At 40.8% G+C, this 13,114-nt stretch overlaps 1 protein-coding gene across 1 annotated transcript in view; it reads left to right on the top strand.

Moving 5' to 3' along the window:
• Window positions 1-9,634: 9,634 nt before the first annotated feature.
• The window catches only part of LOC127438202 (uncharacterized), an 85,541-nt gene continuing 82,061 nt past the window's right edge, over window positions 9,635-13,114 (top strand). The window contains exon 1 of the mRNA XM_051693611.1: window positions 9,635-9,707. The gene's annotated coding sequence lies outside the window, so the exon portion shown is untranslated. The remainder of the gene's footprint in view (window positions 9,708-13,114) is intronic.

Below are 13,114 nucleotides of genomic sequence, written 5' to 3'. Positions count from 1 at the left end.
AGAAAACACCCTCCTAGATGATGGTTAGAAGAACTCTTTTATCTTGCACTCTGTATAGTTTGGTTTGCCTCAAATAATGAATTCAGACAAGCACAGTAAAGACAAGTGTTCCACTAGATTGGTGGTTTAACTTTTTACCAAGTGAAGTTGTTTTTCTTTGCTTTTAATTTGCTAAAGTGTATTGTGTACCATGATAGTCACTATTATATAAACCTAACATGGAAACAGAGCTGCTGGAACACCTGGCATTTTTATTTATTTTTTTTGGAAACAATGTTGTGTTAAAATGATGAAGGGTGATTCAAACTCCATATAGCCTAATTGTCAGTCCTGCCAGACTACTACTACTACTACTACTACTACTAATAATAATAATAATAATAATAATAATGATTTTCAAACAGAAAAAGTAGAAAAAGCTCATGGCATCTTCTCTAGGACAAAATGGACTACAACGGATGTCCATTTTGTCAGGCACTTACACTCACATGCTTGTGGTAGTTGTAGTCCTTATTTAGCAACTTGTTAGCAACATGCAATTTTTGAGGAGTGGCTCTGTGTAATGTATGTTGTACAACAAAAAGTAAGTCTCTTCAAGTAATTGTAACCACACACATTATTTTAGTCATAAATCCAAAACTGGACTTCTAAAAACCTATAGGAAATGCTTGCAAATGTGAGTTTGAAAAACTTTTCCGTTTAGTGATATTTGAAGTCATGAATTCAGAGACCTTCCCCTCCTCGAAATTTGATCACAAGTGATTATGGGAAAAATATTTGATTTAAAACGCACATAAATAGATCTGATAGAATCACCCGTGAGCCTAAGTGAATCTACACTTTTATCAAAGACTTGATTCAGGTCTTATCCAGAAGAGGGCACCACACAACAGAAAGAAAAAGCACTTTCCTCAGTAAAACAAAAGGGCTTTTTGATCCTTTACCACTCCTGTGAGAGTGGTTTGTCATGACAGAAAAGGAAAAAAAGAAGAAAATCAATGGAATTTATATATATATATATATATACTTTTCTTTGCAATTCTTCCCATAAGGCCTGCACCCCTGAGTCTTCTCTTTACTGTTGTACATGAAACTGGTGTTGAGCGGGTAGAATTCAATGAAGCTGTCAGCTGAGGACATGTGAGGTGTCTATTTCTCAAACTAGAGACTCTGATGTACTTATCCTCTTGTTTAGTTGTACATCTGGTCTTCCACATCTCTTTCTGTCCTTGTTAGAGCCAGTTGTCCTTTGTCTTTGAAGACTGTAGTGTACACCTTTGTATGAAATCTTCAAGCATTGTATATCCTTCATTCCTCAAAACAATGATTGACTGATGAGTTTCTAGAGAAATCTGTTTCTTTTTTGCCATTTTTGACCTAATATTGACCTTAAGACATGCCAGTCTATTGCATACTGTGGCAACTCAAAAACAAACACAAAGATAATGTTAAGATTCATTTAATGAACCAAATATCTTTCAACTGTGTTTGATATAATAGCAAGTGATTTTCTAGTACCAAATGACCAATTTATCATGATTACTCAAGGATAAGGTGTTGGAGTGATGGCTGCTGTCTAGATTTGATCAAAAATGACTTTTTTCAAATAGTGATGGTGCTGTTTTTTACATCAGTAATGTCCTGACTATACTTTGTGATCAGCTGAATGCCACTTTGGTGAATTAAAGTACCAATTTCCTTCCGAAACAGCAAAATCTGTACATACATATATATCTCTTTGACTAGCTACATACAGCCTTGCTTTTGTTGCTGGAAGTACATGACAGGAATGCAGATCTTCCTGTAGTTCCATCAGTCATGACCACAAAATAATGTCAAAGGAAGAGAACATACACTAAGGAAGCTTTCCTTTTTTTAATCATTTGCATAATGATTTTGCTTTCATTTTCAATAAATTTAGCTTCAGCAGCACTAACAAGTTACTTTTATTCAGTGGCAATACTGTTAGGGTAACTTTCCTTCACAACCCACAGTAACTATAAGGTTCCTTCCACTTGTGTGCTTGGCACCAGGGCCATTCTGTAAAACAAGTGGCATCTGTGTCCCTTCATTTAAAAAAGTAAGAACGGAAACACTTCACAATAAGGTTTTGTAAAATATTTTGGGAATACCAAGGAATTCTGGATGGTAGAGGAATTATCACATTGGGATGTTAGTCAAAGCACCATAAGATGTACATCTATTTGCATAATTTATTAAATGACCAATAATAAAACACTTTCACAGATAAATCTCTGTAGACATTATAATTAATCGGACATCAGATTGTTCTTCTTGTGGTGTTGTTGATGATGATATTGTTGATCTTCTAAAATACAGTTAGTGCAAATACAAATAAATGCATGAATGAATAAATGTACCTCATAATGACTTATACGTGATTGGCCAGACAATTAGTCTTCACCGAGAAAAGTGCTACAAAGATTACATACAATATTATTCAATACTAGGGAAACATACTGTACATCAATCACACTGCTACCTCAATGACAAAAGGCAATATTACAAGCAATCAAAGGACATGATTTACATTTCATTCACGCAACAAGACACCAAAAATGAAGGTCCCAAGTTGGAGGAAAAAAGCTGATGCCATGCACAAAATCTAGTAGTGGGTTAGGCTTTAGTTAGAGCAAAGTCATTAGGCTATTTGTACATTTGTAACAATCCTTAATGACCAGGTACTATCTGCTTGGACTGTAATTCTATTAAGGTGAAGCAATAAGATAATTTATTAGCCCATTCATCAACCCTCTGCTGTGTTGGCAAATACAGTAGTTCAAAAACACTATTCTAAAAGTTTACATTTACATTTATTCATTTAGCAGACGCTTTTATCCAAAGCGACTTACAAATGAGGAGAACAATAGAAGCGATTCATCCAAAAGGGCAACAATATAATAAGTGCTGTAATACAAGTCACACATACTGTAGTTTAGAGCAGTACACATAGCAAGGAAAGTTTTTTTTTTCTTTTTTAAAGAACATGAAGGTAGTGCATTAGTATGAATGGGTTAGATATTCAAGAAAAATATGTATCTTTAGCTGTTTTTGAAAGAGGCTAAAGACACAGCCGCTCGGGTGTAATAAGGCAGGTCATTCCACCAGCGGATAACAGTCAAGGTAAAGGTCCGGGACAGTAATTTTGTGCCTCTATGAGATGGCACCACGAGGTGCCGTTCACCTGCAGAATGCATGTTTCTGGAGGGATCATAAGTCTGAAGTAGTGAGTGGGGTGCAGAGGTAGTGGTTGTTCTGTAAGCAAACATCAATGCCTTGAACTTAATGCAAGCAACCACTGGCAGCCAGTACTATTTGATGAAGAGAGGCATGACGTGCGCTCTCTTGGGCTCATTGAAGACCACTCTCGCTGCCGCATTCTGGATCAATTGCAGAGGTTTGTCAGTACATGCTGGATGTTCTGCCAAAAGAACATTGCAATAATTCAGCCTGGATAGAACAAGAGCTTGGACGAGGAGTTGTGTAGCATGCTCCGATAGGAAGGGCGTGATCTTCCTAATGTTGTACAAGGCAGATCTGCACGATCGGGCAGTCCTTGTTATGTGGTCTGTGAAGTTCAACTGATCATCAAACACAACTCCAAGATTTCTGGCTGTCCTGGATGGTGTAATCATTGATGAGTCTTGCTGAATGGTGAAGTTGTGATGAATTGTTGGGCTCACTGGAAGCACAAGCAGCTTTGTCATAGCAAGGCTGAGTTGGAGGTGGTGATCTTTTATCCAACACGAAATGTCTGCTAGGCAGGCTGAGATCCGGGCCGCTGCCATTGGATCGTCAGGCTGGAATGAGAGTTAGAGTTGTCTGTCATCAGCATAGCAGTGATAGGAAAAGCCATGTGCCTGAATGACAGATCATAGTGATGACATTGTGGTGATGGGGGCGTGGCCGAGCAATGTCTGTGGAGAGCTAGGCTGGGACAGGAAGAGTGGTAAAGAATTGACACCTGTGGGGAATTATCCCTAACAGCAGTTTTGTGTTACAGTGAAGAGCTGGAAAGAGATAAAGAGTAGCCAGATCCGCAGTTGGGGACAGAGAGACCTGAGTCCTAGAACGGCATGGACTGCAGTGACAGAGAATGCTTTTCATTTATGTTTTGAGCTACTGAGTTTTTGTTGTGTGTGCACTGAAAAGCGGCGTGAAAATAAATGACCTGAAAGTGTGTAAGCTGGTTCCTGCTATCGGATTATAATGTGCCATATGGAATAACATTTCCCAACGGCTCCACAGTATTAACAATTGGGTTGTATCCTCCTTTGTCAGAGTGTCCTGCATCACTCGATACAACCAATCCTTGATAATTGAAAAATATGGATATGCAAGTGCAACGTCTGGCTGGAGGCATTGACCATCAATCACATTCACTTGGTGAAAGGCATGCCTAAGGGTCTCATTTTGCATCTGCTCCAGAGGCAAATCCCCTGCAGGGAAGCCCTAAGGGCTGGGGAAGCCGAGACTTCCCCCTCCCTTACGTCCTTCTAACAGGGAGCTGACGTAGATGGTCCTGGCACTGCCTCCCCAGCCAGCGAATCACACACCACACACTGATATGCTTTGTTGCAGGACCCATCCACACATATTCCCCTTAATAAAGTAGTAAATGCCGGCCAATTCATACCCAAGATTAGTGGATGGGAGAGGTGGGGCTAACCGCAGCCTGAACATTATGCTTTTGTCCCCGAAATTGAATAATGACTGTCACTAAGGGGTAATTTTGAATATCTCTGTGCTTACACTTTACCTTCACCCACCAGCCTGTATCCAAAGCCTCGGATTGAACCAAGCTTTGGTGAATGGAGGTTTGATTACAACTTGAATCCACCAAGGCTTGGTATGTACCCCCCTTAATAATCACTGGTATCTGGTGCGCTCCAAGTCGATCAGGGGTAGCCTGTGGCACGTCGGGGATCCAGACCAATGCCACCACCTCCATTGTGAGGCATCAGTCCTGGAAATGCCCAGGTTCCCCACAGCTCCAGCAGACCAGCTCAGACTTCCCACCCACACCTGTGGCAGTAGATTCAACAAATTGGGGAGGAGAGCAGAGAGAGATAGGGGGAACCGGCGGGCTAAAAGTTTGGAGCCGGTTTTGGGGGAACAACTTCCCGTTTCTGGGGAGTAGGGACAGGACAGGGAAAACAGAAGGGGGAGGAGGGAGAAGGAGAGAGAGAGAGAGAGAGAGAGAGAGAGAGTGAGAGAGAGAGGAGGGCTCGCCGGCCCCCTGTTATGTCGCTAAGTGTTCCTCAGCCAGCTGGACGGCCTCATCCAGCGACGCCAGGCACACTGGACCCATTCAACCATCCCTTTCGGCAGTTGAGAGATGAATTGCACCAGTACCACCAGATCGATCACTGTCACAGCGTCGCATCTTGCTGTCAGCAGCCACCACCGGCAGGAGTTACGGAGCTGTTGCGCAATGCAAATGGGTGGCCGAGCTCGCCACGTGTCAGCAAGCAGAAGCGCTGGTGATGCTGTTCTGGGCTGCGGCCGACCTGCTGCAAGATGGCTCGTCGCAAGTTCTCAGGTCAGCAGTGGAAGTTTGTTGCTGGATTGTCCTGTGTGTTTCGTGTTCCAGTCTTGCCTTCTGGCCTTGTCCTGTCTTTGATTTATTTTTGTTCCAGTCACTGTTCTGCTGGCCAGATTCACCAGGTTCATTGGATTATTGTCCAGTGTTAAATCTCCCATACTCACCCTGTGGTCTTACCTATTTTCTTCGCTGCCACAGCAGACTCCCCATCTTCATCACCACCATTCCCATACTGCAGCTTGTGCCTGGATTATTGACTGTTCAATAAACACCACTGTTTGTTCATTTTTGCATTTGGGTCCTTCCTTCAGAACGTTCACAACAATCCTGCCAGAATGGACCTAGCGGAGGGAGCCAGTTTGAAAGCTATCATATCTCAATGCGGCACTCTCCTTGGACAACATCATGAAAAACTCTCCTCTTCCAACCAGGCGATGGAAGCCATGGCAGTTCGGAGAGCAGAGTTGTCATTGATTCAAAGACTCTATTTATCTCCAGAATCCAGTCCTGCCAATGAGGCTACTCCATCAGTTCCCACTCCAGCCTCGTGCTTTGAGACTTGACTTAATCTGACAGCTCCATACAAGGGTGATCCCAAGCCATATCGATCTTTCTTGCCACATTGTTCACTAATTTTTGCTCTCCGACCATCTGCCTTCCCATCAGAGCAGTCTAGAGTAGCTTATGTTATCACCCTCCTGTCTGGGAAGGCGCATGAGTGGGGAATCGCCATTTAGGTTAATAAACATCCTTGCTGCTTGTCGTTCCAGTCCATCTCCTTGGAACTTTTCAAGGTGTTTGATCGCTAAGTCTATGGCAGGGAAGTGTCCCAGGTCCCAAACACTTGCTGCTTCATTTGACTGGAACGAGAGCGCAGTGGGACCAGTTTCTTCATGGGCTAGCTGACTGCATCCTCGACGAGATCTATGCATTCGAATTTCCATCTGCAATTTGACGACTTGGTGGATAAGACCATTGGGGTAGATAATCGGATGGCCTGTCACTGTTCACATCGCCCTGTTCCTATCACTAGAAACACAGCCACTCTACTGCCAGTTCACCACAACAATTAACCAGTCAGCCATGGAGGTTGAGCCCATGCTGATAGGGAGAAATTGACTGGCACCAAAGGAGAAACGTCATCGCCTGTTTCTAGGTCTCTTCCTGTATTGGGGGTGGCCAGGTCACACTGCTGCTGGCTGTCCATTTAAAGCCAACACTCATCGGGAGGTAAGGGGTTACTGGCGAGTGCAACTCCTGTCAATAATTCCCCTAGATTATGTACTCTATTGCCGACCAGGTTTCAGTGTGGGTCTATGTCAAAGATATACATTTGGCTGAATGACATCACGGTCAAGAATCGTTATCCTTTGCTGTTGATGTCTTCGAACTCTCCTTCAAACTCTTGCAGGGAATCACCATCTTTCGAAGTTGGTCCTGTGCAATGCATACAACCTAGTGCAGATGAGGAAGTGAGATGAGTGGAAGACAGGTTCAACACTCATATGGGGCACTTTGGACTCACCAACGCACTGGCCGTCTTTCAGAGATTTGATTATGACGTTCTGAGAGATATGGTCAATCAGTTGTATTTGTTTATCTCGATTACATTCTCATATTCTCCAAAAATGTCCAGAACCATGTCCAACATATCATGAGGGTGCACCAGTGGCTGTTAGTGAATTGACTCATTAAGGCGGAGAAGTACATGTTCCATACTTAGTCATTTCCATTCCTGGGGTTTTTCATCTCCTCCAAATGGTATCCTGATAGATTCCGCAAAACTAAAGGCCTTCTCGGAATGGCCAGCCCCAGATTCCTGCAAAACCTTTAAGAACATTCTGGGATTCGCCAACTTCTATAGGCCCTTTGTGCGCAATTTTGGTCAACTCACTGCACCTCTGACAAACCTTACCTTCACCAAGACTGAGTTCTGTTGGTCCGAACAGGCCCAGTATGCTTTTCTCAAACTCAAGAGTCACTTCAATTTGGCTCCCTTTCTCATTAATCCTGATCCAACTCATCTGTTTGTGGTGGAGGTCAAATGTCAGAGGTGGGTTTTGGGGCAGTCCTTTCTCAGCATTCACAGTTGGATGGGAGGATGCACCCTTTGCACTGTCTTGTGTTTTTTATATCTCTTGTTCCTCTGCTTCCCCAGACTGCGTGCTACACCCTGACAGGGTGGGCGGCACGGTGACGTGGAAGGTTGAGTCTGAAGTCTACACGGCTTTGCATGACGTCACCATCCCCATGGCTCCTCAAACTGCTGTCTGTCCCTTTGAGACCCTGGTCCTATATTGCCATGGAATTTGTTTCTGGTTTACCCCCGTCCCATAGCAATACAGTCATTATAACTGTAGTGGACCGGTTCTCGATGGTGGCTCATTTCATTCCTCTCCCCAAATTGCCTTCAGCAAGGGAGACAACTCATCCATGGCCTCCGGGTGGATGTGGTTTCTGACTGGGAACCCTAATTTGTTTCCAGGGTTTGGGCAGAATTATTTAGACAGCTGGGGGCCACTGTTAGCTTATCTTCTGGGTCAGACTAACCCAGACTAACGGACAGGCCGAGCGAATTAATCAAGACCTGAAAAGAGCCTTGCATTGTGTGGCCTCCCAAAACACTACTTCCTGGAGTTCCAACCTTACTTAGGTTGAGTATGCGCACAACTTACTGCCGGTGTCATCTACGGCTGTCACCCTTCCAGTGCTGCTTTGGGTACCAACCACCTATCTTTCCTTCCCAGGAACCTGATGCAGTGGTCTCCTCAGCCCACAACTTTATTCAGAGATGTTGCCATATGTGGAAAGCAGCCAGAGGAGCCCCTTTCTGGACTGGTTCCCGGAATAAGATATCAGCAGACCGACACCAAACTAAGCCCCTTGTTTAGAGTTGTGGGCAGACGTTTTGGCTGTCCACTAAGGGCATTCCACTTCGGCTGCCTTCATGTAAGCTGGGACCTAAATTCATCAGTCTGTTCACCATATCCAAGGTGTTTAGTCCGGTGGCGTTCTGTCTTAAATTGCTCCCTCGATTTAGTAGAATTTATACCGTGTTTCATGTATCCAAAGTTAAACCAGTTATCTGCTGCAATCTCCATCCCGTCACTCCCATACCTCCACCTCCCCATCTCGTCGAGGGGGCTCTGGCCTATACGTTTAGGCAGTTGTTGGATGTTGGGCAGAGGGGCAGAGGGTTCCAGCACCTTATGGACTGGTTATAGTCCTGAGGAGAGATGCTGAATTCCGGCCAGGGATATTCTCGATCACTCTCTCATCGACGAGTTCCTTCAGCATCATGGTACCTCCTCAGGGGACGCCAGGGGGCTTTTTGAGGGGGGCGGGGTACTTTTACAGTCCAGGGAGTGTATCCTCATTTTGTGGATACAATTAGTAAAAATACATGTATTAGATAAAATACAATTAGTATTTACTTTATTAAGAGCTACATAGATTACATACAATATCTTCCATTACAATAAATCAATCATACTGTTACCTCAATGACATAATACAATAGGTGTGTTGCACCTCACCTTACTGATCAAAGAGATTTGCAATGTTACAATGTTACATAAAGAGTTGATGTCTGCTTTAATTTGTATGTGTTACTTTATATTTTTTCAGTTTGTTTTATCCTGAAGATGCCTTTTTTCTGGCCTCTGTGTTTCCAGCTTCTTTGTGCTGAATTAGCAAATATGCACATTTTGATGAAAATAAAATACTCTGAAATAAAAACTAGAATTTTGTCTTCATTCTTTCACTCTCCAAATATATTTTTTAAAGCTGATATAGTGTACTATTTAAAAGACTAACACTTAAAGGACAAGCTAAAGTCTGTTATGTTTTATAAGTGTATTATAACTTCAATAGCCTTTAGAGATCATGTTAACCTGACACTGGGCAAATAATGGTTGATAATGGGTAAAATATAGGCAAACAATGATCTGTAAAAACTTTCAATACAGCAAAATCACATCAAAACATATTACACGAAACAGTAAACATGTAAGTTGCACTGCACCTCACCTGACATCAGTGCAAGGCAACAGAAGGAAATAAAAGCTTGTAAAATCTCTGCGGACATAAAAGAGCAGTTATGCGGCTTGATAAGAAGCGAATGAAGAACAGGGGAAAGAAGGTAAATGAGACGTATTTTCTACATAATATATTCTGTATAAATATATAAAGTATATGAGTTGTTATTCAGATGTGGAATATATGAAAAGCATTCCAAACAAGGGAATGGAATTTGTATTTATATCTGGACGAAACATTCTCAGTATTCTTTTCCAAAGCAAAACTTACAATTCTTTGTTACAAATTAATTCCCCAGTCTGGCTAACATAACGCTATAAACCTCAAACAACTGTCTTAAGAAAGAAGAAATAAAAAAATAAAAAAATCAGCTCTTTATCATATAATTACGGAATTATTTACTATAAGCAAATCCATTTGGCAAAGCCATAAAATACAAACCAAACATAAAACTTATATACATTAATTACTGTTATAGATTTACAATTTACAATAGTTCTTGCATAATAATAGGCTAATAACTATAATTTAACTTTTGTACAGTAAGACTGTACTACTGCCATTTCAACTGACTTAGTTGTAATTAAAATAGTTTGAATAACTTACTTAATAAACCATCTATCTAACTGTCTGCCACAACACGAGTTATACTAACATGCAGATGTACGACTTGAATTATTCACTTGTCATGAAGGATTAAAAAAACGGAGCAGATTTTCAACAACTGTACTTCTAATTAAAATAAACAAATACAGAACATCTGAATAAAAACTTTAAAAAATCTTTATGCTTTCAATTTGCAAACCAACCCCAAAACAGGCAATGATTTGCAAGGGTCATCAGTATAACAAAACAGACTGGTTCATATGTCCTGTGCAGTGTTGACATATGTATAAAAATAATGCTTTAATGATTTTAATGTGAGTCCTTCTCTATCAAGATCTCAAATGTGAATAAAGTAAAAGTGTTGTACTATAAGATGCTGTTGTGCCTAAAGAGAGATTATGAGAGTTTAATTAGAACATTATCACTACAACAGCCATGTAAGAAAAATATGTGATGGAACAGTGTCATTGTTGGAATCTTTATTATGCGCTAGTTGTCAGACTAGTTTTAAATGATCAATGTTATTCATGAAGGTCTTTTAGTCATTCATCTCTGAAGGCAGTAACTGAATGATTTAAGAATAGGGCTTATCCTCCATTATTGTCCTGTCATGTGAGGAGGAATTGGATGTACACTACAGGAGTTGGTCTGCAGATGGGTTATTGTGGTTTTGAAAATGTCACTAGTTTTTATTGTATTTTCACTTTCAGTTCAGTGTAAGTTTTTTAATTCAGAAATAGTTTTGTTTGTGTTGTTTATTTAGTTTCTGTATCATTTTAATAAAGCACCACAAAATGTTTCATTTGCCACACTCAACACTTCATCAGAAAATGCGACAAGTGAATGTGATTGGTTGTTTTACATGGCAATCAGATGACCACTCTTTGTCTAATAGGTTAATTAGAATTTGAAAGTGAATTTGGAGCGCTGTAAATATACTGTATCAGCGCACATTACTAAACCGAAACCAATGCAACACTTCTGTTATTCTGTGCATGAGATAAATTCATGTAGTGGCACAGAACCGCCTCACGTGTGCTCACCCAGGACAGAGAGGAGTGCTGAAACAATGGTGCACATCTTAGATGATATACCACAACATTGTCTGGTTAATCTCCAACCAAGAGTAACAACCTGTCCCATCACATAAATACCTGTGAGGAAAGGTCAATTATTCACAGAGCTAAGCTAGTACACGTACATCTCCGAGATGTCTGTTTAATAACGTTTCATCTCGAAAGCATCAAAATCAAATTAACATCTGCTAAACATCTTAAAAAGATCAGATTTACAAACATTCTAAATCATAAACATCTCAAAGACATCTTCTGAATGTCTTATTGACATCCGAGACATACTTATTGACATGCGTCTTATAGACATATTGCAGATGGCAGATTTTGTGCCAAAATCTGACTCCCTGCCAGATTCTTACTCCCCTCTAACTGATTGGTCCTTATCCTTAAAGCTCAACCCTTTCCCTAACAATAGTAGGGAGTCACTGGTATCTATCTCTAAAGCACAACCACCCTTAAATATAAGGATACTAGGGAGTAAAAAATCAGCATGATACCGGCTTATCCAATGTGTGCACATGCCACTTGACGTCAAAAGCAGAAAATAGCGATTATTTTAAATGCCATGTAAATATGGTTTTCTTGCTTTGTCAAATTTTTAAATAAGCTTTTGGGATTTTGGGGAGTTATCTGCATATATTGGTGTGAATGTAAATGGGCTTGTTGCTATGTCAGGCTGGTTGGGATGCTTAAACAGAGCAATGTTTTTAAACACCACATTGCTAACACTTTCCGGGAAATCAACATACGATTGGCTTATTTGTCTCTTCATATTAAATGGTGACAGGACAAAGTACTTCAACAAAAAATGTACACACTTCACTTCTAAAAACTGAGGCAAATGTCACTGTAATTAATTCCATTTTGTATTAAGCAAGTCTCGTGAACAACTGCTTGTTTCGATTCGCTTTGCTGTGTAGTATGTGCACTACTACAAGACAACAGATTATGAGAATATCTTTGTGTAGGCCTCATGTAAGAGGTTTACAATTTTACTACAGTATATTTGTCATGTGATCGTTCAGAAGTGCCCCGGCCCTTTATTTCACGAATCTTCTGGTTTGGCTCTCTGAACCATAATAATAATTATAGCAGGAAAATACCATGAATAGATCATTTTGATATAGGCATTATTCACAGTTTTTCCTGCTTCCCACATAAGTAAAAAAAGAGAAAAACATCCATTTTCAAAAGTGAACCAATCTGCCTAAAATGTGACACGTCCGTCGGCAGCATTTAACTTACCTGATAATCATGGTGAATTAATATTCTGAATATGAAAATGTGGCTAAAATTCACGTTAATAAGCTTTGTTTTGAAAAGGTGGCATTCCACCAAAAGTCTTCCGCCTCGTCGTCCTACACTTTCGTCATACGAACTTACCGTACTGGTACTAGTAAAATCCCCTCATATGGACAAACTTAAAGTTCCAAGTTAATAACTCGTAATTTTCTGTAAACTCTGGCGTGATCGTCGTGTCCTCATTAAAAATAAATAAATAAATAAATAAAGAACATAACGAAAAGAAAGAAAGAATCAATATGAAATTGGCCTCAAAATTTAAGGGTAGTCAGGTCAGAGCCCGTCTGAAAGGGGAGCCTATAAGGTTAGCATAGTATTGCATTGCAGTTCACTTGCGAGGAGACAAGTGGCCATTCTTTTTGAATGGATGTCTATAGAGGAGATGCTTCCCGACACTGAATAAACTGCTTTTGTAAGGAAACAGCCAATCACTTAATGAATTGACCGCCTGTCCGTCAATCTTCAACAAAAATCCTCTCGGAGTGAGCTATGCGTGGAGTTTACTACATTAAAACGGCTGTTTTAT

This window comes from Myxocyprinus asiaticus, chromosome 49 (genome assembly GCF_019703515.2).
Source record: "Myxocyprinus asiaticus isolate MX2 ecotype Aquarium Trade chromosome 49, UBuf_Myxa_2, whole genome shotgun sequence".
In the NCBI taxonomy this organism is placed as follows: domain Eukaryota; kingdom Metazoa; phylum Chordata; class Actinopteri; order Cypriniformes; family Catostomidae; genus Myxocyprinus; species Myxocyprinus asiaticus.
This window is presented reverse-complemented; position numbering and strand designations above follow the sequence as displayed.